Source organism: Oryzias latipes, chromosome 14, assembly GCF_053564925.1.
Source record: "Oryzias latipes strain Hd-rR chromosome 14, Olatipes_Hd-rR_3.1".
In the NCBI taxonomy this organism is placed as follows: domain Eukaryota; kingdom Metazoa; phylum Chordata; class Actinopteri; order Beloniformes; family Adrianichthyidae; genus Oryzias; species Oryzias latipes.
In genome coordinates this window covers 12,868,087-12,894,921 of record NC_136250.1, presented here as the reverse complement: position 1 = coordinate 12,894,921, position 26,835 = coordinate 12,868,087, and the positions used below count along the sequence as shown (strand labels likewise).

The 26,835-nt window shown below is 41.0% G+C and overlaps 1 protein-coding gene across 4 annotated transcripts in view; it reads right to left on the bottom strand.

Annotated features, from left to right (window-relative positions):
- Positions 1-26,835, bottom strand: part of cadm2a (cell adhesion molecule 2a) — a 303,643-nt gene that overhangs the window by 82,662 nt on the left and 194,146 nt on the right. Inside the window, exon 1 of one of the 4 annotated variants that reach the window (XM_078931082.1) lies at positions 1,208-1,253. The exons of the other annotated variants lie outside the window; for them this stretch is intronic. The gene's annotated coding sequence lies outside the window, so the exon portion shown is untranslated. Of the gene's footprint in view, positions 1-1,207; positions 1,254-26,835 lie in introns of those variants that run through there. 4 annotated transcript variants of the gene reach the window in all.

Below are 26,835 nucleotides of genomic sequence, written 5' to 3'. Positions count from 1 at the left end.
CATCGTTTCCATAAATATCTAGTCTTAGGCATCCCTGATGACACACAACAATGGACAGGTGATTAGCGAACAAGCAGAAAATGTAATCATCTGAGATGGATTGTGTTTGATTGACGCTTAAGAGTTTTTTTGTGCGTTTTTTTTTTTTTTGACTTGTCACAGGTAGAGAAGGAGAGGACGCAGTGGAGAAATAGGGGAACCTTTTCTGCAGGCGCTGCTTTTCACACCAGACCAGAACGGTTTAGGGGAAAAAGTCCCTCCGCTTGCCTGTCAGACTTTGCTCCAATGCTGCCTCTCATTCCTGTTGGCAGAGTGTGATCTTCCCGGCAACCACTGAGGTTCTGTTGATCCGAACGAGTCGAAGGTGAGAGTGCTAGCTTTTCGTCACTAAAACTCGCAGCACCTGAGTTTTTTGCTTTGAGGAGGCAGACAGAAGACAAGGAGAAAAGCAAAAAAAGAAAAGGGGAAAAATGGTGGGAGTCTTATACACTAGAGTCTGTGCACTTGTATGGAAGAGTATCACAGTTACTAGGCAACCGGTACAACAGTTGAGTAAGTCGAGCTGAAATTGCATAAAACACTTTTCATTCCTCTCTCTCGTTCCCTCATTTCGCCATGCGCTGAGGCAGAGTATTCCCAATCGATTACACAATGCCCACCTCTCACATGCTCCAGACGCTCGCCGCCGATTGGCCAGAGCGCGCCGAGGATAAATAAGAAAACAGCTTCCAAATGAGATCTGAATTGGCTATTTAGGATTACTTTAGCCCACGGTGTCACATTTCAAACTGACACTCTCGGGACCCCTCTTTCCACATTGTTTTGTGCTCACGAAACATCTTTAAGAGTCTGTGAGAATCACACTGCGCCTACACTTATTTATTCATTTTTTCGTGATTAGTTCACCTAATGTCTGCGAAGATTGTGTGCAGATGGATCGAGCCGGGCTCGGCAGTGAATCAGACACAAATAACACTGTATAGATTACAAAAAGCAAAAAAAATCCAAATAAACTGGACTGAGTGACCCCTCCCCCCTCCAATTCCTAATAGGAAGTACCTGCTGGCTCCAAAAAGCCAAAATCCTAAAGACTTCTATAGAGAAATAAACAGCTAGCCATTCTGCGTCAGAAAACCATTATTGCCCAGATACCTTTTTTAACATTTCCTTTATTCTTTATTGAAAGTTATTCAAGTTATAAACTTACCAATAAGATGCCTTGATATAAGTATGTGGTCGTACACAAAACGATTTCAAGGGATAGTGGTGTGGACTTCCAACAAACAAACTCCTGATTGGCCAGGGTGGTTGCCATAGAAATTTTGACTCAGACTGACTCACTGGTAACTTCCAACTTCTGGCTTCAACATGGCAGTTTCCATACTGTGGATACATGGCGACTGAATTGACTTCATCTCATCGGACCCGGAAGGAAGCCGTTTTTTATGAAGTTGTCTTTTTAGAGCTGCATTGTTGGCATAGCTTTAAAAATATGCCACAAATCAGTTGTGATCTTGTTGTGGCTTCAGTTAGCCACTAGATGTCTCTAATCAGTTTTTGTCGTTCACTTTTCGGCATATCCCTTCACAGCAAATCTGCTTGCACGGATTTGCATGTTTGGTTTGACAGACACAACACTGCCCTTTATCCGGGCTGGGGACTGGCCCAGGGGGACCCAGACCGCTAAGGGTCATGCATAAGCACCCACACAGGACAAAGCTCATTCCTTCCTCCCATGGCGCGTTTCTACGGTAACCACTCTCACCAACCAGGAATAAGTCCACACCCCTACTAGTTGAAAGCGGGCTACATAAAATCTGTCAACCAAATGTTTCAAACATTGGATGTGGAGACCAGCAGGCACCACATACCTTTATTAAGGCATCTGATTGGTCGGTTTATAACTTGACTACCTTGCACTACAGAAAACAATATTAAAAAAGAGGATTAGCAAAAACATTCTGACAAATATGATTTATTTTCTCTTTAAAAGTCTAATTTGGAATCTTGCAGCCAGCAAGTACTTCCTGTTTGGAATGCAAGGGGGAGGGGTCATTCAGTCCAGTTGTCGCATACAGTCAATGGTTGTGGCCCACAGCCTTTTACCCCTAGGATCCATAAAAAGTCAAACATAGGCCAAAAACCTTTAGATGGATAGAAAAAATGACAACAAACGCAAATGATAGATTAAACCCAGCCCCCGTTTGAGTGAAAGCTTGCACAGTAACTGTGGCTGAAAACAAATAAAGAAGGAGTCCTTTGGGTCCAGCCAGGGACATCCAGCGGGGGATTTTCTGCAGGGTTCAGAACAAATGGTGTGCAAGCAGAGGGCCCTTATTTCCATCAGTGTCGCCAATTTCTGCCAGCATCTCCCCCCTCAAAAATCAAACAAGTGGTGTGATGTCATGTTGGTTTGGTCCTACCTCAACATTGCACTGTGAAAGTAAACATAACCAAAGAAAGATGTAATTTTTTTACCATTTGTGGCCACAGAAATCCCCCAATGTGCCCTAAAAATACAGATTATATGGAAAAAAGGGCTTTTTCCTTACAGCTCTATGACATGATTACCTAGTAATATTAATTATTATGAAAGAAGAACAGGGAGGGGAAAAATGTAGAGGATTGGTTAAATCCCCATCAAAAAGCTAATTACAAAGGAGTCCATACAGGCTTTAAAGAGCACTGAGAAGCGCTGAGCTGCAAGCATGCTGTTCTCCATCAGTGGGGGAGCCGTCATAAATAAACTGTGTGATAGTTCATACAGACACCACCTACTGTGGCCCCCCCTCTGCACACACTCACAAACAAGCGTACATAGCAGTGATCACAGTTTTCCCTTAAGGGATGAGTCTCTTGGGAGGAAGTGTGTGTATGTCAGTGCAGCATCCGTCCTGTTTTCTCCTCAATTTTCCTTTCCTGCAACTTCACAGGAGTTCATCTCAGCACCTGGTTTCACAATATTTCTTCTCTCCTTATTAACTCTTCTTATCTAAATTTCCCTCTTTTTTTCCCCTCATTCCCTGCCCCCTCAGGCTGCCATTTTCTGCTTTGCAGATCCATTCAGACTCTGACAGGCAGTGAAAAGCCTATGGAGATCGATGCGTGCAGCGCGCCTCTTAGAGCTGTCACATGACGTGATGGAGAGTTTAGCTTATCTTTGGTACGGCAGCAGCTGTTTCGCCGTGCGTCTGCCGCGCCCGAGGTGTTTGAAAATCGACCAAATATTCTGCCGCGGTGAGCAGAAGCGTCACAAATTCTTCGTCACCTTTTGACTCTGCAGGATACGGAGGCATCCCTTTGCTCAGATAGACCGCCGTGAAAAGAGGTCTAAGGAATGAATCGTGGCCAGCTCTTCACATGTGGGACTTTTGATTTGCCAATAATCATAGAAATGAAAAAAGAACAAAAAAATATAAAAGTTCCAGACAGATCTCTTCACATGTCATTTGGTCAAACAGAAACCAAATTCAGATCTCTAGATAACAAAGAAGATGCAAAACCATCATATGAAGACTGAATTAGAGAAACTTAATCTGCCAGCATTCAGCCTGATAAAAGCCGTACTTTTATTTTTACGCATCATATTGTAATTTCATCCAAACATATTGGATTTGGACTCATAAAGCCAAGAGCTTAAGCTTTAATCACATGCAGTCATACAGGAGGTTGACCTGGAACAAGATGTTTGGTTGTCAAGGGATGTGGAGGGTCCAAGACAGGTGCATATCTTGAGACTCACCTTAAGGCCCCTAATGAAAACGGAACTTACCAGTGTTCTGTGTAGTATCTGTTACTGTGATTAAATGCTCTTATGACGTACAGGTGATGCTGTTGTACGGTACCCTTATGCCGCACCAAAGTCATTAGCTTCTTATTCCTTAGTCACAACTGCCTTAATGGTTGAATATGGGCTTTGTGCGGGCGAAAAACGGGGGTTGACATGTACGGGGCATCCAGGTGGCCTGCACAAAATTTTGGGATCGTAGACCCCCTTGGTAAGGCTCTCACACATTTTTTTATTCCTTCTGCTGGCATCCTGTGGCCGGCAGGTCATAGAGAACACTTATACAAAAGGTAAGGGTAAGTAAGAGTGAAGTAGGTTAGATGCAGGCGTTTATTACCAAACGTTGGCACTATGCAAGGTGCTCAAGTGATAAGTGTGCACTCCGTGCTTGTAGCCTGAGTTGTTAGAAATTAGGAATTTAGACCATCAGAGTGCAATTTGCGTGGGCATCCAATGGGCGCCACACATGCAATTACGTATCAAGTTCACGTGCACACTCCATGCGTGCTGCATGTATGAGCAGTCAGTAAGGAACCAGTGCACTAAGGACATGGGTGTGGTGCAATGGCAAGGGTACAACAGCATCACCCGTACGTCATAAATGTCGCTCCTTAAAAAGTCCTTACAGCATACCTACCACATGGACAACAATGGTAGGTTCCATTTTCCTGACGTCCCTTAATGTGGCCACACGTGTCTCAAGCGAAGACACACCTGTGCTCCCTTTAAGGTGTAGCAGCACCTGTTTACGACCGTCCAAGGTTAGACACGAACCAACCCAAAAACCCATCAAGAGGTCAAAGCCCCATAGGGGTGCATGAGACTAAGGCTTTATCGATCACAAATGAACAGCACCAATAGGCTCCTTACGTAGTGCGCAGAGTTGGAGGGGTTGAAAATTCATGTATCACGCCCTTTGATCCCCTACTCCACCCTTACTTACTTTTGCATGTTGTATGTGTTTCCTATGACCTGTTGCCTGCTCACGCCTATAGAAAAATGGGCATGAACATTTTGGATCTACAAGCTCTACGGTCTACGACTTTGATATTTCGTGCGAGCCACCTGTACACATTTGCCCATTTTTCGCACACAGACAGCCTGTATCCACCCGTAAGGGCAGTTGTGAGTGAGGCTATACCTGTAGACAGCCTCACAATCTGAAAAATACTCAAAGGTGTTCCAACACTTGTGATTGTTTTTCTTTCTTTTGGTCAAATAGTCAATACAAAGATAAGGAATTGCTGAAAAAAAGAAGCTGATTTCACGAATTCCACTCTTCTTCAGTCTGCCGTGTGTTGCCTGCCAGTGCATCGATCTGCTCAAGCATGGACGTTGCATGTCCCTTATTAGTTATGTAAGGGATTTGTTTTGGCAGGTAAGCAACGACCCTGTTTCACAAGGTAAATGCAGAGCAGTGACCTCCCCTGTTAGGACCATACATCACACTCTGTTTCTTAGGTCTACAGAAACACCAAGACCCTATTTCAGGTCTTTGCCACAACCGCCTGCTGTTTCAGTGACTGTGTGGGCCTGGTCCAGAGGCAATGCACAAGGATAATGAGTCAAGGGATCGACAATTTATTCTGACAGGTAACGGCCTCCAGCTAAAGACACAGTGAACGTATTAGGGCTCTGGAGCTGATGGATTGCCAAGACTCAAGGGTTTTATGTGTATGTTGGTGCAGGTCAAGCACATGGCTGACCCTGAGAATAACAGCTCTTTTTCTAGCATGCTTTTTCCTGGCAGGACTTATAGTAATTCACACAGTGGAAGAAGTTCTAAGGGAAACAAAAAAAAGTGTCAGGAGAAACAGTTCCTCTACCAGTTACTGGTAGCTCTACTCCCTCAGTCAGGATTTAAGCCTTAAACCCTCAGAGTACCAAAATACTTTAAATATATCATACACACTTTATATATATATTACAAATTATATATATATATATATATATATATATATATATATATATATATATATATATATATATATATATATATATATATATATATATATATACATTGTGTATATGAAATTTATATAAACCTTTACAGAAAAATCCAGTATCATAGAATGTAAACAAAGATCTGCCCAGGATCAAAGATTGAAGTATATGTGGCAAACGGAAGGCATACTGTAAAGCATACAGGGCATAGAGATTGCTTGATAAGGTCAACAGCCAATCAGGATGCAGAACACAATGTGCTGTGAAAAAAAAGCACAAAAAAAGCATGCAATATTGTGCTAAAACTATCCTTAAAACAGCCAGACCGCAAAAGGTGAACTGCAATGTAGCAAGGGACTAATGTATACTCATACAAGCATGTGTGCCCTAGCCTGCTATCAATACCAGTTATTCAACTGATTAACCCTTTTCTTATTGTATTTTATGATAATCCTTCTTCTCTCTGTGTATTGCAAGAAGGTAACACAATGACTACATTAACTTACAACCTAGTTAGTAAAACGAAAAAAGAAAAAAAAACAGACTGATAGCGCTAAAACAAACGTTAAGTGACTATGCTAACTTCCAACCTAGTTAGAAACACTCAAAAAAACCAGACTGATACCGCTAATACAAACGTTAGGTGACTATATCACTCCTAATCTACAGTATTTAGTAATAAAACAAACAGATACTGCTAAAACAAACATTAAGTAACTACGCTAACTTCAACCTAGTTAGTTACACACCAAAAAACCAGATATGACTGATATTGCAAAATCAAACGTTAAGTGACTAAGCTAACTTCCAAGCTAGTTGGAAACAGGCAAAAACAAAAACAAAAAAATAACCAGACAGATACCGCTAAAACATCCATTAAGTGATAAGGTCAACTCCCAACCTTGTGTGTAACATGTAAAAAAAAAAACACAGTCCAACGCCGCTACATGTTAGCCGAGCCGCATTAGCATATTCACACATATTTGGACTTGTAAAGGAAACAGACTGAGGTTTTGACAAAGTTATTCCAGGGAAAAATCAGAGTCCAGTCTGTAGTTAGTGTATTAGGAGAAGAGTTCAGTGACAGCAGCCTGGTGGTTTTAATGTCAGGACATTTCATTTTCCAGCTCCTCTGTCACTTGACTTCACAGCCGCTCTATAAGAAAGGTCATAGCATGCACGGCTAACACAAAAACAACATGAGCAGGCCGCTTGTTTACAGCGGCACATACTGACGAGGGACGGCAGCGCACACACTGCACAGCCCCACGGTGGGTGCTGTATGAGTAGAGAGCCGGCTGGTTTCAGTCACAGAACCTTCACCCACGCTGCCACAAATCACTTCCTCCTCCTCCTAGACCCCACAAGACAGCGTTTGTGTGCACAGAAACTCCAAACGACTACACGCCATAAACATTTCCCCCCACCGAGTTTTTAATCTAGTTAATTAGCAAGGGAAATATACAAGAAAAAATAAGCTGGAGCCCGCTTTTATGACTGAAAACATCAAAGATTTACACCCTGGATTGGAAAAAAAGTTTTTTTTCTTTCATATTTAACTATTTCAAAGCAGTTCTTTTTTTTTTTTTAAGAAAACCTTTTTTCTTCAAAGCAAAGAAAAAAATAGACAAGCGTTGTATTTTGTGCATCCTTGCATTAATTTCTGTATTAATTATAAGGAAAAGACGAATCCTTGTATGTGAAAGTTGTTTAGTATCAGCTGATGTAACTGACAGTACATATTTTAACAAAGTTTATGATTTTAATAGAAACTAAAACAGGAATCATCTCACAAACACACACTCTTCTCCTATTTTTAACTTTCCTGACGATAATTATCAGGCAGCCACCTGGATGCCCCATCCACATGCTGACTTGTTTTCGTGGCTGAAAATAACCTGATCTCTTTTTCGTACGGCGGGCTCTCCAGTTTCGTTAAGTCAGAACAGCACATGTACCAACATGTGAAAAGCTGTAATGCGAGTGCGGGGCTTCGCTGTGGCCATTTTAGCGCCGTGTGTTGGCTATGTCTCAGGGAGAGATGAGCTCCCTTCATGTGACTAATGTCAAACCAAACTAACATCCAAATCTTTACATATATACACACACACACATCTACCTATGCTCAAGACTGCAAGTCACGACACACCAACCTGTGCACAGCCTGGATTGATTACAAGAAGGCTTATGACTCAATGCCACACACATGGATCACTGAATGCTTGGAGCTGTACAACATCAACAGGACTCTAAGAGCCTTCATAGGAAACTCAATGAAGCTGTGGAAAACCACCCTTGAAGCCAATGGGAAGCCACTTGCACAAGTGTCCATCAAATGTGGGATATACCAAGGTGATGCTCTGTCCCCACTGCTGTTCTGCATAGGTATGAACCCCCTCAGTCAAATAATCACCAAGACTGGCTATGGATACCGACTCAGAAATGGGGCCAACATCAGTCACCTCCTCTACATGGATGACATCAAGCTATATGCTAAGAGCGAGCGTGACATTGACTCCACACCACCAGGATCTACAGTACTGACATTGGGATGTCATTCAGGCTCGAGAAATGCAGCCGGATGGTGACAAAGAGAGGCAAGGTAGTCCACACAGGAGGGGTCTCACTCCCAGAAGGAACAATAGCAGACATCGAGGACAGTTACAAGTACCTTGGAATCCCACAGGCAAATGGCAACCTGGAGCAGGCAACAAGGAAAGCTGCAACAGCTAAATACCTCCAACGAGTAAGGCAAGTCCTGAGAAGCCAGCTCAATGGCAAAAATAAGACCCGGGCAATAAACAGCTACGCACTGCCCGTTATCAGATACCCTGCAGGAATAATAAGATGGCCAAAGGAAGAGATACAGACCACGGATGTTAAAACACGAAAGCTCCTCAACATGCATGGAGGGTTCCATCCCAAATCCAGCACCCTGAGACTGTATGCTAGCCGCAAGGAAGGAGGCCGAGGACTAGTGAGCGTAGAAGCCACTATCCAGAATGAAACATCCAAGATCCATGAGTACATCAAGCTCAAGGCCCCAACTGACAGTGTGCTCAGTGAATGTCTCAGGCAATGGAGAACAGAGGATACAGTGCTGGAGGACAGATCCTCATGGGAGGACAAACCCCTACATGGGATGTACCACCGGACCATAACTGAAGTGGCTGATATCAAGAAGTCCTACCAATGGCTAGAAAGGGCTGGCCTACAGGACAGCACCGAAGCGCTCATCCTGGCAGCCCAGGAACAAGCCCTGAGCACCAGAGCGATAGGGGCTCAGATCTACCACACCAGACAAGACCCAAGGTGTAGGCTGTGCAAAGAAGCGCCTGAAACAATCCAGCACATAACTGCAGGGTGTAAGATGCTGGCAGGGAAAGCATACATGGAGCGCCACAATCAAGTGGCTGGAATAATATACAGGAACATGTGTGCAGAATATGAACTGGAAACCCCAAGGTCAAAATGGGAAACACCTCCGAAGGTTGTAGAGAATGAGAGGGCAAAGATCCTGTGGGACTTCCAGATCCAGACTGATAGGAGGGTAATGGCGAACCAACCAGACATTGTAGTGGTGGATAAAGAACAGAGGAGATCCGTTGTGGTGGATGTGGCAGTGCCAAGCGATGGGAACATCAGGAAGAAGGAACATGAGAAACTGGAGAAATACCAGGGACTCAGGGAAGAATTGGAGAAAGCATGGAAAGTGAAGGTGACAGTGGTGCCTGTGGTAATTGGAGCACTTGGGGCAGTAACCCCCAAGCTGGAGGAGTGGCTACAACAGATACCTGGAAAGACCTCAGACCTCTCAGTCCAGAAAAGCGCAGTGCTAGGAACAGCTAAGATACTGCGCAGGACCCTCAAGCTCCCAGGCCTCTGGTAGAGGACCCGAGCTTGGAGGAGAAACCACCCGCAGAGGGTGAGAGGGGCGTTTTTTTTAATATATACAGTCTATATGAGAGACCCTCAAGACAATTTTAGGCTTTTTTATTTGTTCACATCACAATACTCAATAACAAAAAAGCCTTTATTTTAGGATTCATGACTCAGACAGGAATTAACGCTCTTTCAATAAATCCTTTTCAGACAGTAGCTGGGATTAACTATGGCAACAGCCTATAACAAATATTACTTTTGTCGCTTAATTTGGTGCCCCCATGACCTTTTTTCCAGTCACAAGGGATTGAACTGCTTTCCAAAAATAAGAAATCTCATCAAAAAATTGGTAAACAAACATTTTTAGAAGTTTATAGATGTTGAGATGCGCTAAAGGTTGAATCTAACATTTTATTGAGGAAGAACATCAAAATTATTGGGGATGATAATCCAGGTTTTTCTTAACGACCCTCTCTGATCATCTTTTGATTTATTTCAAAGCATTCCCAGTAGTCTTATAATTATGATTATGCTTTTTTTTTGCCAAATCAAAAAAACCTGTGTCGTTTTTCAAGATTACCGGTGTGGAACAACCCCCCATCCTGTTCCCGTCCCCCATTGCTGAAGCTCTCTGATCTGAATGGATTTCCTCCATCATTAGAAAAACGCCACAAGAACATGTTAAAACACCATAAACACTGTTCTCATCAGAGTGGATATTTAAGAATAAGAGTTTAAAAAAGATAGGATGAGTTTTTTTCACATGATTTTAATTTTTAGGGGTTAGTATTTAACGTACATGACGTAAAGCTTTCAGGCCTATGAAAATTCAAATGCAAGGCCATTCTGATACAGAAATCGTTGTCCGTTTTTGGCTAAAGAATTTTCATTAAACTTGTTGGAGACTGCAGTGGGCAGCCATTTTTTTTTAGTCAAGCCTTCATTAGTGAGGCAGCTGCTGTTCAGGAAGTAGGGAAGTTGGCTGCCAATTGGCATGTTGGTAGTTTGACTCCTGGCTCCTGGAACATGTCTTTAGGCAAAACATTGCACCCCACATAACATCTGGTGAATCCATTGATTTTTAAGGGAGAAAACAAGGAGGGAGGGAATTTTCTAGAAAAGAAAGGAAGAAGATTTCTATTTTTAAAATGTCTGTGTTTATCCTAATCGTTTCATTTTTCGTTCTCTTGAACACGTTTACTGGTTGTTCCATCTGTTGTTTTACGTTAAACTAGATATCTTAGATTGTAGATTTTACAACTTTTTGGTAAATTTCTATATATTTTAACCCTTTGATGCCAGACATGTTTCCGGCCACACCTAAATATCAAATGACATAACGTCAATCTATGACGCAATCACCGTCAATCAGCTGATACTAACGTGGAGAAAAGCAGTTTTTAATCTTGATCAATGTAAAAGAGAAAAATTAGCTGGAGCACGGTTTTATCATAGATAAGGTCGATAGATTAACACCCTGGATAGGACAAACAAAAAGTTCTTTCTTTAATATTTAACTATTTCGAAGCAATTTTCTTTTTTGGGAAGAAAACCTATTATCTTCAAAGCAAAGAAAAAAAGACAAGAGTTGTATTTTGTGCATTCATTTCTGGATTATTTATAAGGAAAAGATGAAGCCCTGAATGTGAAAGTTGTTTATTATAAGCTGATCTAACTGACAAAACGCACTTTAACAAATTTCACAATGTAATACAAAACTACAACAAGAATTGTCTCACCCTTCCCTATTTTTACCTTTCCTGACTATAAATATCAGGCAGAAACCAGAATTCCCCGTTGAGATGATGACTTGCTTTTGTGGCTGACTTGTTTTGCACCCTCATTATGGCTGGGAAAAAATCCCAATCAACCCAAAAATAAATCTTCTTTAACAGCAAATTGAAATAAATCGCTAACATACATTCATCGCCCACCCCTAGCGGAAAGCAGCTTATTCGACTGAGGATGAGAAGGCCATAGTTTCTACAGAATGGCAGTAGTTCATTAGATATCTGTTTCTAAACCCTGCCCCATGTTCCCATCACCCATAAGTGAGAGCTCTCTGTTTACACACCCCTTAGCTAGCTTACAGCCCCTTCGCAACCCCATGGGCCCCTGTAAAGCACTTATGTTACAGAAGCCAAATAATGCTAAATAAGACATAGACGGACAGATTGATTGGCCAATAAAAGAAGCAAAATGCGCAGAGAAAACAAACACAAAAGCTATATTTCAACAACGGCAGTGAAAGAATGTGCATACACGGTCCCACAAAAACACCCCATAAACGTTTGCCTTTTTAGATCTTTCAGAAATTCCTCCGGGACCCGCTGGGCACTTTTCAATTTGCACATAACAACTGAGAGGCATTGAAAGCATAAAAGATGAGTCGGACACAAACTGCTGTTCGACCGGACGGTGTACGAATCAGAATGGATACACACGCTTGCAATCACACACATGCCCCGTTCTGTCAAGCCGGTATAGCCCATCGATGATGGAGAGTCTGTGCATAGCCTATAATTCTGCAGAAGCTTTTTGTTACCTCTTCCTTAAATGAAGAGTTTAGAAATTGAGGTTATGTTGTGATTGATGGCTGGAGGATAACAAATGTCTTTCTGCAGACGCGGCTTTGGAGCAGATGCACACGTTCAGTCATCAACCTGCAATCTTCGGTCATTTATCAGGTTAAGGGGACAGGAGCCTTCAAAGCCTTAACTTTCAGACAAAGCAAGCGTCTTTTCTTGTTTTTGTAGTTGTACTTCTCGCAGAGGTCAAGAAACTGTGTGTGGTAATAATTTTTCACTCAGCTTCAGGGGCTCCCTTTAATTCGACCATAGCGATATTTCCAGTGGACTTTCTCTTTTGTGACTTGATCAGTCCCGTTAAGAGATCATGTTGAGGGGCGAAGCTTTTATCCTCGGAGGAGAGGAACACACAGCCTCCTCCCCCTCGATAGTGAGACTTTGATCAAAAATGTGTCGTAGCATTTTGCTCCAGATGAATTATTCAAAGGTCAGCGAACAAAAGCATGTTTGTGGCGGGTTGCCTTACAAAAAAAAGGGGGGGGGGGGGGGGGTTGAATGACGGTAAATTGGCAAAAGTGTTCGCTGGGTCTCGGTGGGGAGCTGGCCGCTGAGCCTCGCCCTCAAGGGACCATTTGGCATCAAACAACGCAAGCTCCCTGGGATTGTTGCAGCTCTAGTCAAAGCCAGGCTGTTACTCCGCATTTTCAAACCATCAACTTTATATCCAATTCTTTTCAGGGCATTATGATTTCTGCAGCTTTCAAGCACGTGGGGAGGAGAATGGACTTTTAACTAGAGAGACAAAACGTCTGTTCCTGTTGGGTTATGTGTGTGTTTTTTTTTTTGTCATGAGTGTTAGATTTTCTTGTGCGCTTTTGTGTGTGTGTGTTTTAATAATCAGTGAATTCAAGCAAAACTCTGTTGGCTCTATTGCACCAACACGTGTAAGTGTGACCGTGCAATTGTGTGTGAAGAGTGGAATCATGAAATCAGTCCTATCAGGATTCTCTAAGACATAAGGTCGCTATCGCTAAAGGGCAGTGACTCTGAAAAAAATTAAACTTAATGAATTGAAAAAATAAAATAAATGACAAAGTTAGGTCAAGTTCAGAATACAGAAGTGATGGGCGATACCACACTTCTGAGATTCGATACCTCTACTTTTTGCATAAAATATTCAATATATATAATATACGATACACTTGCCACCCTATCAATAATTTTACGTACCATTTTCATAAAGCCTCTTGAAGGGATTTCACGAGGACACACCTAAGCTTCCTAAAAGATGCAACGGCTCTCTATGAACCTCTATGATTCCAGACAACCTAAAAACTTGCAGCACCTGTACAAGAGGTTTCCGTATGGGTGCATGGGACTAAGCTTTTAGGTACCTCTTAGGGCAGGAATGTTGCCCATCCCATGCCTTTAGGGCTGGTATTTGAGCATGATTTCCAGGTATCCAAGCCCTACTCATGACTGATTCATATGTCCAGCCAATTAGAACATGTCAGAGCAGGGTAAGTTGAAAAACATGCAAGAAGCCCTCGAAGTCTGGAGTTGCCCATCCCTGTAGGTCCAACTCACTACATAATATTGAAAATGTGGCAAAGAGTTAGACAAATTACCATCTCTGGCTTGGGGTAAAGTACTCTGTCACCAATCGCGCCCGAGTACAGCTACTATATTCACCAGTCCGCTAGGTGATGAGGTTTTCTCCTCCCATTAGCCCTTCATATGGTTTCATAGTCTATGTTTGGTCTTTGAATAGGATCAATACATTGGGGACTCTGGGGTCGCAAGACACTGTAGCATAAGCGATGCTATAATGTAAAATCTGGGCTTACAGCACAATGCATAAAGTTTCAGTTTTACAGTACAAGAATCGGTGAAGGAGTCTACTCCTGCAAGCAAGCCAAGTGCTCTGTACACAAAAGTGGCACCAGAGTGATCGCAGCTTATTAAAAGCGGCTTATTACTGGAACAAATATTAGTATATTTCAAAGGCAAAACCTATGGATACTCTGCATTGCACAATGTGCAATAACAATAGTTTACCATGCTTTGCCCCCTGAGTGTGGGAGAAAACAAAGGAGCGATGAGGGCAGAGGTGGGAGGATAGGTCTGACCTTGAATGTTCTTATGGTTTATGTACTGTATGCATAACACGATTCATTACACTGCGGCACCTTCCATTATTTATGAAGTGTTTCTAAGAAAAAGTCAAGAAAGCTTAAGTGGGTTATGTGAATTGATTCATCAAGATGCAAAAAATGAAAAATAAAAGAAAGCAAAAAGGACAGAGACAAAATAAAAACAAGAGTTTGGCATTTAAGTTTCAGGGTTTTGCACAAAGGTCTTCAATTGCAATTACCCACCCATTTGGTATATGATCCTGGAGAGAAGAATACTTAAAATGTGTCTATTCATCCATGTTATAACTGCTTGGACTTACAGATAACCCATCTCCTCAGTCACCTTCTTCACATCATGTAACACTGATGGTACTGAGCCAACCAAGTGACATCACTCCACTACTGCCATGTACCTTCAAACTTTTATGTCCTATAGAGAGAAATTACGTAATTTATTTAATGTATAAAAGAGTGATTTAAAAAAAACATTTTTCTCACTTTTCTCACTGAAGTTGCATTGAGTGTATCATCAGCATATTTATATAGACATTTAAATGCAGCTCTGAAAAGTTTTGTAATAAAAAGGGGCATTAGTACACCTCAGTTCGTCCCTTGAAGCCACAAAAGTAGAGGGAATTTCTGAGGGTTACACGTGTTATATATCCTCAAACAATCTCTCCAGTGAATCTTGGATCTGTGCTGCGGCTTTTCTTTTAGCTGCTTAACCACGGAGACATTTCGACCAAACAATCAAACCAATTTTATTGGTTTCTTTCAGTATTGAGGATAATGTAGCGCTTCCTCATGTACCTAAGAAAAAAGGGAGATCAGCCAGCCTTAAGCTAGTATTTTATCAGGATGCAATTAGTTAGGAGGGAAAACACAAGGAGTACAAAATACTATAAGAAACCAGTAAAGGGAGGTACTATGGGACATTGCTGATTTGATGATGATATCCAGTTTCGCAAATATGTCAAATTACTTTCAGTTAAAATGATGGACAAACATATCATCCAAACACTGATGTCCCATAGTACCTACCTTTTCCAGTTTCTTGTTGTGTTTCGTTTTTTAACATTTTATTATGTTCTCTGCTTTCCGAAATGTTTTTGTTTTTGCTTTTTACTTTTTGGTTGTTTGAAATTTTGCTTTGTTTTCTAAAATTTAATGGTGTTTTCCTTTTCTTTTTTTATCTGTTGTGATCTTTAAAATTGTTTTGCATAAAGTGATTTGTTGGTTTGCACTTCAGGGCCACCTTACATAACTCATTTGACTGTGGACAATTTGGAAGTGTGTAAGGTGTGTTCTTTTGCCTGGTTCTTATTTTGTTTGGGGGCAAAATCTAGATTATTCTTTAAGTAGTCCAATTTATTAAAATTAATTAGGCAAATGTGACCTTATTAGAAATAGCTTACTGATTATACTCATTAAGTTCAGTTAATGGCGCACCTTTAGTCATCCACTATCTTTTGCCTATGGCTAAGAAAAAATTTTTACATCTTAGATTATATTTACAGAAAATAAAGAAACATCTTCAATTACAACAGACAAATCTGAACTCATTTGAGGTACTCGGAACAAATTGAGCTGGAACTAATTTATTTTTAAGGGCAAATTACCTACATAAGTAAATATAATTGTGCTTTCCCCCCGCTTTTTTTTGTTTGTTTTGTTTTATCAAAATAAAATTAAAACTGACCTCAACATGCTCCTATTATTGCTGTCCACGGGCAAGAATCCACAAGAGTCATGTAAGCACATTAGGGGACAGGGGAGTGCAAAAAAAAAAAAGACTAAGCTGTCATTTAGCCCTTGTAGGACGAAAAAAATAAATAATAAAAGAACACACACAGCCAATTATAAGAAAAAGGAAAAGATTTTTTAAATCAATATTTCTGTTACTTTTACACTCCCTACCACCTTTCTTGTTGATCCAAGCTTTCACTTGTTCCCACTCTCCTTTTCTTTGTCGTTCATTGTAAAGGTGTAAATTGGACACAGATAATTGAATATTATTATCCTGATAGGACACCATCTGTTAACTGTCCACCCCCAACATCACAGAGGTACCACACAGTGCGTGCACACATCCCAGAGCACCACACTGCACAAAACTCCAGGCACGTTTGGCTGTAGCTATGGGACACTGAACTCCTGCAAATGATTAAATTTAGTCAGAATCATATCTTTATGCATAAATAGTGTTTATAAACTCATTAACTAATTCCTTACTTTACCCCACACTTTGAAGGCATTTTGTCATTGTTTTGCTCCATTTGTCATGAGGGTAGCTAGCTTAGCAGGGCTACTAGCTTTTTAAAAATCTTTTATTGGCTAATCGTGTTAAATGTTTAATTGTTTATTTATCGATTTCATCGACTAATTCAGTCATAATGTCACAAATGCATCTATATTTTTTAGTTTAGGAGGAAAGCTCTGTTTTGTTGTAAACTAGTCAGATGCGATTAGCTTGTGCGGGGAGCCTTTAGCCTAGCATGTTTGGTAAGCGGTTCATAAAAACTGCTTCGTCAATCCAGTAACAGAAATGATAATTATATTATTAACATTAGAACAATCAATTCTGTTACGTAGTAGAGTAGTCGTTGATTTAAAACAATAAAATTGTATTTCCGGGAATTCTGACATACCACAAAGTCAATTTCAGGTCCATAAAGTCACTGTTAGACTATGCCTGTTTTTTTTTGTTTTTTTACTCTGGGCCTTTTTTCAGTCTAAAGCCTTTTTTTTTACTTAGTGGTCTGATACGGTACGCTACAGTCCGGTATGGCCCTGTCTGGTGTAGAATGGTCCAGGGAATTAAGGTGAGCGTTCCACTCAAAGTTGGACTGTCACGGCGCATGTGGGGTGAAGCTATCATTGCCATGTTGGAACCAGATATCCTCAGTCACCTGTGATTGTTCCATGTCCGTCTTAGTCCACATTTCTAAAGCAACCACTCTCTCCAATCAGCAGTGAGCATGTTAGAAGGCCACACCCCTTCCACGGAAAGTGGGCTCAAGAGAATCCGTCAATCAAACGTTTTCGCTTTTGACGCAAGGCCACCTACTTACTTGAGTTGAGGCATCTGATAATTTGAATAACTTGCGCTAGAGCAAAAAAATTAAACATGAAAAAAATTAGGATTAGCAAGAACATGTTAAAGAGATGTAGCAGAGCAAGTTATAGTTATTCTGACTAATAGTATGACAGAAATAGCTGTTTATTTCTCAATGGAAATCTATGGAATTTTGGCGTTTTGGAACCAGCGATTACTTCTGGCACAAGAGGGGGTAGGGGTCCAGTTCTCATATAAAGTCTATAGTGTTACCCATTCATGCCTGACTTTATTTCCAATTATATAAAACAATATTTTATTTAATGTTTTTTCCCATTTAATGTTACGCTAAATTAAGTGGAGTCCTGGATATAATGGTACGCTGCTAATTAGGGACATACAGCATGACGGAAACTAGAATCTGCACCAGGAAGCAGACTTAAAGTCTTATACAACAGGCAAACACAAAGCCAACAGAGAATCTACAAATAATAAAAAAAATAAAAATTAATTTAGGTTTCAAGCATATTAAAACCACAAAATACGACTGAACCAAAGTAACTACCATTAAAATCTTTCTTTGTTATTGAGTTAATAATTAATAATCAGACTGATTTATTTTTTCTTTGAAAAAATTTGGTTACAGCAGCACAAATCTTAACAAATGAACATCTTCAATGCGCTTACATTTTAACGTTCCTCAAAGCACCAGCTGAGGCAGAAGTTTGTACAAATGATGCACAATGACAGTGTTCCACATAACTCTAAACAAAACCCAAATGCAGAGTGGAGCTGGATCGTGATCCCAACAAAAAATGAAGAGAAATTCCTGAATGGACTTTTGAAAAGCCTTAATGGTCCCCTCTCCCGTCGTTGCCTCTCTTGTCTTCCAACACACATGGGTGATTAGCAGTTGGCATTTTGTCTTGGCCATGTACGAAATGAGCACACCAACATTACCATCTCAAAGATGCTCTCGTTTCCTGGTTAATGATCAGGACACAATGGCTGCTCAAACACTTGATGGATCATTGAAGGACTTTGCTATTTGGCTTTGTGCCTCTATAGTCACTTTGCGTGCGCGTGCACATGTGCGCTTGTGAAACAGAGTCGCAGCCACTCTGGGTCCCGTATGAGGACTCCTGCAGACCTTTCAATGGGAGCAATAATGTCAAGGAGCTCCAATGTCATATCCATCACGGCTGACTCTCTGTCAGGGCCAGACAAAGGTGTTGACACGTCAACACCACGCAGTGAGTGAAGAGACCATTCAAATGTCAGTTTGCTGACGCACAGCCATGCTCTCACAGATGGGCGCAAACCAGTGATTGTCAGCTGGTAAGTCAGGTAAAAGGCCACTGCATATAAAATGCTCAAGAGGAGCAATCCATTGAGGCTAAATGAAAGAAGATGTCTTCATCCCCAGAGGAAAATATTCAGTTGGTACAATCACACCTGTCAACTTGGGCAAATCGGGCCCGGGCGGGTCTATTCAAGTCAGAGTGTGTTAGGAAAGTGCTTCAAAATGCAGCAAATCTGGAAATGCATTTGTAGGTTTCATAAGAGAATTTTACTCTTATTATTTGAAAATCTAAATTTTGTCTAATCTTTAAAGGGCATCAAGAATTAACAGAGAAAAAAAAGTGTTTTAAATTATTTCTGCAGTTGTAACCTGTAGAGAGTGGCTATTAGATCGGACGAGTATTCTGTCTTCTCTGCACCAGTGAGGAGTCGAGCTGCAGCACTTCCAAACAGCTGCAGGCCAGATGGGACCCTTTGACTGATTCCTACAAACAACATAGTGGTCAAGATGAGATCATAAAACAGCATCAACTGCACACTACAAATATGGTCCCTGAGGGCCTTTGGGCAGTCCAGGGGCTTGGATGTCAACTGTAGCAATAGAAAAAACAGTGTGGGACCTCGGGAGATTAGACTCAGTTGAATGACTTATAAAAAATAGAAATAAGTTGGAGATTTTAGATCCCCTATGGTTTAGTCACATGCATCAATATGGGTGCTGTGGGTTTTCCGGTTGTCCGGGTCCATGGAGGGTTGTAGATATTTTTAAGGGAGTGCCGATTTGTCTTGCAGTTCCCTTGTTGCTACTGCGACCTAATGCTACGTTTGCTCCGGGCTTGGAAACAGGCTGTCAATCAACCACGTCCAATGAATAGTCTATGTAGACGGGCGTTCAGAAATCTCTTTCATTTGTTACTACACATGTTTTCAATTCAGTTTTCGGGTTCCACGTACAAAACCTACGGCTATTGAACGTGCGTCAAAAGTTGAACTTTGACCAGGGATGCAGATTTGGTATTGAGGTATAGTTAGCACCCTTTTCAAAACACGGAAGTACCAACTCTTGGAAAATTGAGCACGGAGAAATTAATAATTGCGGTTTGTACTCAAACTGAATTATTTGACCCCAAGTCTTTTGTATATCAGAATAGAGCTGTGAAAGAAAAAGCCTGGAGCAGGATTCTTGAGTTTCCAACTGTGAGTGCCTGCGCTAGTATTGCGTAGCGACAGTCCAGTGTGAACACCATATGCTAAAAAGCGCATTCAAGAATAACTGTAAGCTCATTCTTGAATGTGCATCACATGCCAGGTATGTATGTAGCATTAGGGACATCATGAATAAAACAACGTACCATTGTGAGGCATGTGGTAAATGAATCGTGACGTGTTTGTAAGGACAATGAAAGTTACACACACTTATGACGTACAGGTGATGCTCTAGTATGGTGCCATAATGCCACACTCTAGTCATTAGCGAGTGTTGGTCCCTTACTGACCGCACACAAATTCTGCAGGTGATGCATTACTGAACAGCACTATTGGGGCAGTTGTGCAGTGTACAGGTTTCTGAGTGGTTGAAAAATGACAAGTGTCACGACGTCTCAAACACTTCACCTTTACTTACTCTTACGTGTTGTTAAAGTGTTCGCTACGACCATGCCCGTAGAATAAAATGTACATGATTTTTACATTTTGAGCAGGTCGCCAACGTGACCTTACATTATTCACCTGCAAAAATGCCCAACTGTAATTGTGGTTGTAACAAAAGACTGACTGATGGGTAGAGAAAAAAACGTTGAGAGATTGAGATTTTTTTAAGGCAAAGCCTCAACAAAGGTGGTTAAAATCGATGATAAAATTCAACCCCAAAAGTTGAAACCACCATTTTTAGAATATGGAAATGATGTCTGATATTAATATGAGGCAGATTTGACATTACCTCAGTTTATGACAAATCTCTATGAACCTCTTACCACAATTGGAAATGTACGCATTAGGAAGAAAACAACTTGAAAACTCAAGAGGATTAGGTCACTCAAGCAGGAGAATGTAGAAATAAATATCATTTGCAGTTGTTTTCCTGCTAATGGAAAAGAGATTGTGGAAGCAGCAGATTCATTAAGGAGACACATTTGGATTAGTCTGCAGATGTGAGAAAGTTTATCTTCACTGTTTTCAAGCCTCCAGCAAAAGCTCCATCTGGGCTCCAGACTTAAATGAAGCTTCACACCTTTCCAGTGTGAAGAATCAGTCAAAACAGTGGCAAACCTGCCACACCATATTACAAGAGAATAAACTCATCACCATAAATGCATCAGAAGATGCAACTTTTTTCTTATGAAAAACTCCAGTACAGTTAAGAGAAAACTCATTTTAGATCCACTGATTAGCTGATTAAAAAGGAAGCACAGCTTCATATGTACGGCATTTGGTGGTTCAATCTGTCATTTGAGAGGACTTTGAATACATAAACAAATATTTATATTAAAGTGAAAACAAATTAAGTCAATATTAAAAGAAAAACGCCATTAATAGAATGCTAAGGAACAAACATTTTACAAAAAATATTCACATAAACAGTACTTAATGAAGGAAAAAGAACCATTTCAAAGTCGTGTCACACAGCGTAGTTCATGGATGAAAATTGGTCATACATGACTATATGTGAAAAAAGTGAGAAAGCTGTGGTCTTCACGTGACATTTTCTCTACTTTACCATGTTGGATGTACAAATAAACCAGGCAGAGAACACGTAAATCAACTTTGAAGATGAACCGTGTGTGATATTGTACTTCTTATATGCAATTCATGATTTGTGCATCAAATACCTATTTTGAATGCGATATGTGCGCCGATATATATAGTATGTGTGTATATATATATATATATATCTATATATCTATATAGATAGATAGATAGATAGATGACTTTATTAATCCCACAATGGGGAAATTTCATTTATCTGTGGCAGCAACACGACATTCAGAAATAATCTATATAATATAACATCAATAAAGGACATCACAAATTACATTTATATTAGATAATTAAAAATATTACTAAAATTATTATGAAAAATTATTATCAAAAATGAGATTCTTATTAAATAAAGAAATAAATATTAAATAAATACAGCTGCAAAAGTGTAAAAAACATGCGGTCTGCAAAACATGTAAACTGTAAAAAAACATTACAAATTTTTTCAAAATACAGAAATAACTAATGAAGTTCACACCAAGAACAAAAACAAACAACTGTTCAGGAACAAAAAACAATTTAAAATTGAAAAACAACAACTACAACAAAAGTAAATGAATCAATGACTAAACTAAACAGAAAAACACCCCTGGGACCGTGGAGTGTCACTTTGACATGGTGTTGTACAGTCTGATGGCTGTGGGGAGGAATGACCTGCGGTAGAGCTCCTTCTTACACTGAGGGTGCAACAGTCTTGTGCTGAAGGAGCTGGTCAGCGCCTCTACAGTTTTGTGCAGGGGGTGGGAGGGGTTATCCATGATGGATGTCAGCTTAGCCAACATCCTCCTGTCCGCCACCTCCTCGATGGACTCAAGTGTGCAGCCCAGGACAGAGCCGGCCCTCCTAACCAGTTTGTTAAGCCTCTTCAAGTCTCTGCCTGCACTGCCCCCCGCCAGCACACAACTCCATAAAGGACCACTGAGGCCACCACAGTGTCGTAAAAGGTCCTCAGCAGCTGTCTGCACACGCCAAAGGACCTCAGTCTCCTCAGCAGGTGAAGGCGACTCTGACCCCTCCTGTACAGAGCATCCGTGTTGTTGGACCAGTCCAGTCTGTTGTTCAGGTGAACACCCAGATATTTAAATGTGTCCACGACCTCAATGTCTGAACCCTGGATGTTCACCAGTGACTGTGATGGTGAGGACCTCTTGAAGTCCAGTATCAGCTCCTTTGTCTTGCTGGTGTTAAGCAGCAGGTGGTTAACTTCACACCAGCTAACAAAGTCAGTGATGACCCCCCTGTACTCCTGCTCACCCCCCCCCTGATACACAGCCCACAATGGCACTGTCATCTGAGAACTTCTGCAGATGACAGTGGTGGGAGTTGTAGGTGAAGTCTGATGTGTACAGGGTAAACAGGAATGGGGAGAGCACAGTCCCTTGAGGTGCCCCCGTGCTGCAGACCACCACATCAGACACACAGTCACGCAGCCTCACAAACTGTGGCCTGTCTGTGAGGTAGTTGATGGTCCAAGCAACCAGATGTTGGTCCACACCTGCAACCTCCAGCTTCCTCCTCAGCAGTGATGGCTGAATTGTGTTGAAAGCACTGGAGAAATCAAAAAACATGACTCTCACAGTGCTCCCAGGGGCCTCCAGGTGAGACAGGGCCCGATGCTGCAGGTAGATGATGGCGTCATCCACCCCAATGCCTGGTCGATATGCAAACTGCAGCGGGTCCAGTGCTGAGCTCACCTGAGTGCGGAGATGGCTGAGGATGATCCTCTCCATAGCCTTCATCAGGTGGGAAGTCAAGGCGACAGGTCTGAAGTGGTTCGGTTCCGTAGGACGAGGTACCTTTGGAACCGGAACCAGGCAGGAAGTCCTCCAGAGGACTGGTACCTTCTCCAGTCTGAGGCTCATATTAAATATGAACAGCATCACCACACAGAGCTGGTCTGCACACTCCCTGAGGAGCCTGGAGGTGATGTTGTCAGGGCCTGTTGCCTTCCTGGCCTTTGTTCTCCTTAACTCCATCCTAACCTGATTCAGGGTGAGGCAGAGGGGGGTTGGAGGATGGGTGGGCGGTGGCTGGTCTGGTGCTGTGAGTCGTTGGGGGGGTCCCTTTGCTTCTGTTGGAAGAAGGGGAGAGTGGACTGTTTGGTGCCGAGGTGGTAACAGCTGCAGCTGGGAGGAGACGCCTGAACTGGAAAGGTGTGAAGAGGGGGCCGAGTGGGTGGAGACTGGGGGCTGGGCAGAATCAAATCTGTTAAAGAACAGGTTCAGTTCATTTGCCCAGGCTTGGTCACCTGTGACCTGGCGACCAATTCCAGCCTCAGCATGTCCTGAGATGTGTTTTAGACCCCTCCACACATCACGGATGTTGTTCTGTTCCAGGCGCTGCTCCAGCTTCTTCCTGTAGCAGTCCTTGCACTTCCTGATCTTATATTTCAGGTCCCTCTGTACTCTGCGTAGCTCCTCCTTGTCCCCAGAGAGAAAAGCCCTCTTCTTCTCATTTAGGATGGTCTTCAGCTCAGGAGTGACCCAGGGCTTGTTGTTGGAAAAACACTGCACTGATTTTGTTTGCACTGTGTTTTCCACACACACAAAAAAAAAAAAAGAAAAAAAATATCTATATATATCTATATATATATGTGTGTATATATATAGATATATATATATCTATATATATATATGTGTGTATATATATAGATATATATATATCTATATATATATGTGTGTATATATATATGTATATATATATGTATATATATATGTGTGTATATATATATGTATATATATATGTATGTATATATATATATATATATATATATATATATATATATATATATATATATATATATATATATATATATATATATATATATATATATATATATAGATATAGATATAGATATAGATATATACATATATATATACACACACACACATATATATATATATATATATATATAGATATATGTGTATATACACACTTATATACTTATATACATATACTGTATCACATCACTTACACTTTGTAATAACTACTACTTCTTGATTGTGATTGGGTAAATTATGTTCCAAGCTGTTGCAACAATTGGGGCTACTTGACCTTCAGAACCTTAAAGGGCCAAATGAAAAGAAAACGTTTTTTCTGGGATCCAAACCACAGTTGTTTGAACTTCATGATTTGAATTTAGAAGTTTACAGTGAGCATTTAATAGTGTATAATATGCAACATTTCATATGGACCCAGATTTAATGTGATGGATGTTTTCATCGAGTAGTCCATTTTGCAATATTGTTATCATAAGAGTGCAACTAAGGTCAGGCCAATTGGGTGGCACATTACTTCAACAAATTTGGCCGTCATTGCAAAAGGTTTGGACAGTCCTGGGTTAAGGGAAGTTTTTTCAATTATTTACATTTTTTTTACACATCTTTGTGCACATTCACCTTTTAATTATGAGTAAAAAGTTGTTGTAACCACACAGAAAATCTGTCCAAATATTTATGGTCCTGTAATTTGACCCTGATATGTGCGCCAAGATTCTCAATTGACCAAAAATGTTAACCAGATCCACACGGAATTCACGTAGAGACCTGTTAGCTGGATGGACATGTGTGCATATCCAGATATGACAAATGCAAAAAAAAAAAGACTTATGGATTACGTATATCATGAAAAAACGAAATTTCATACATGGAAAATGCGCAAAATGTACATAGTGGCTGTGCGACCTTCAAATCAGTGTTGAAGGAATTTATTTTTTGTGGTTCTTATTTCTCCTAGGTTTTTATCTTATCTTTATTTCTTTGAAGGTTTTCTTTCTGGTTTACTGTGTGTGGGTTTCAGTCATTTCAATTAAAAGGGACTTCCTGATAATTGCATATGTAAAGAGGTTTCAGGAATGCAGCTCCAACCTCCAACCCCCTTCAGGAGAAAATGGTCTTTGATCTTCTGAGGCCATTTGGTTGTAGGTCTGACTTGGATCATGAATCAATCATCTCAATCCCTGGGAACCGCCACAGGCATCTGCTCCCGTGTGAAGAACAAAGCTCTAGGATCGACTTCCTGCGGTGACAGTTCCTGCCACCCATGGGGATTCCGTACCGTGTCTATCTGTGAGGTTCGCCCCCAGAGACCAGATGCTGTGATTCTAAGGATGGGCTGAAGGAAGAAGGCGGGCTCCTCTGTCAGCCAATCTCTAGCGACCAGAGGCGGAGATTCGGCGGCCATTTGCTCCCGGGGGAGGATGTTCTGCCCACATGCTTAAAAGTCTGAACTCAAGGAATTTTCCTGTGTCTCCAGACAAGCTGCATGTGAATTCGGAATGTAACCTCTTGCGTATTGCAGGCCTTGATTTTGGACACCCAGATCGATCTGTTTTTATTTTACTCTGTTTTTACTATGTTTTTAGAAATATTGTTAGGGAATAAATTTGTTAATCTTTAATCCGGACGAATCCCGTGGTTTTCTTCTTCTCGACTTTATTGGACATGCAACAAAGGAAAGTAATCTCAAAGCGACAGATTATATTTTTCCAACATTAATTGGTGACCCCGACGTGATAAGTGGGGAAGAAACGCGGAAGCGCAACGCGGGTAAGAGGACCGATAGTGGTTTATTATGAGATTTCTGGGACTTTCGGCGAAAAGTCGGTGACGCTCCCCCCACGTGCTTGACTTCCCTCGAGGCCTCACAAACAAAAGGTAAAGCAGGAACCTGTTCGTAAATTCTGCATATTGTTTACGTTATTCTTTTAGTGAATAACTCAAATTGTGGGGAAGTGAAGTATGTGGACGGCATAGCGCACCTGTATAAGTTTTGTGGGTTCACCCTCCTGAAACAGCAAATTGGACTAAGGAAATTCATGAAAATTAATTAGAGCTGAGCAAATTGTGCAGGTTTTGTGTCTGTTTAACCTGTCAAAATTGAATAAATAGTAAATTGGGAGCGGGTGATATTTGGATTACGTTAAAATTTAGGAGGTTTTGCGTCTGTTTGAGCCTGTACGAAATCCCGTACGAAAACAACAGTGTTACTATAGGAACTAATTTTGCGCGTTTTAGGATTTTCGGAAAAACCAGGAAGGCAGCGAACCTTCACAAATTATTTTTAATGCGTAGAGAAACCACAGAGAGATTCACAATAAAAATGAAAGGTGCACTAGGCAGAAGAAATGAGGAAACCGGTGAATTTTCTTTTGACGACAGACGACGCTGACGACTTGACTTGACAACAGCGGTGAAAATGGCTTGAATGAGAATGAATGGAATGAAATGTATGCGATTTTGGAAAGAATGGGATGAAAATGTTTGAAATCTGTGTATTTTAACTGTATTTTCCACATTTCCCTGTGTATTGTCTGCTCCATGGACGCAGCCATCTTGTTCATCATGTTTACATCGAACGGACCAATGACGGGACGTTTTACTTGTTTTCGAATGTGTAGACGACTGTGATTGGTTTTGTCTGTACCACGTGGTAAGCGTGACGGAG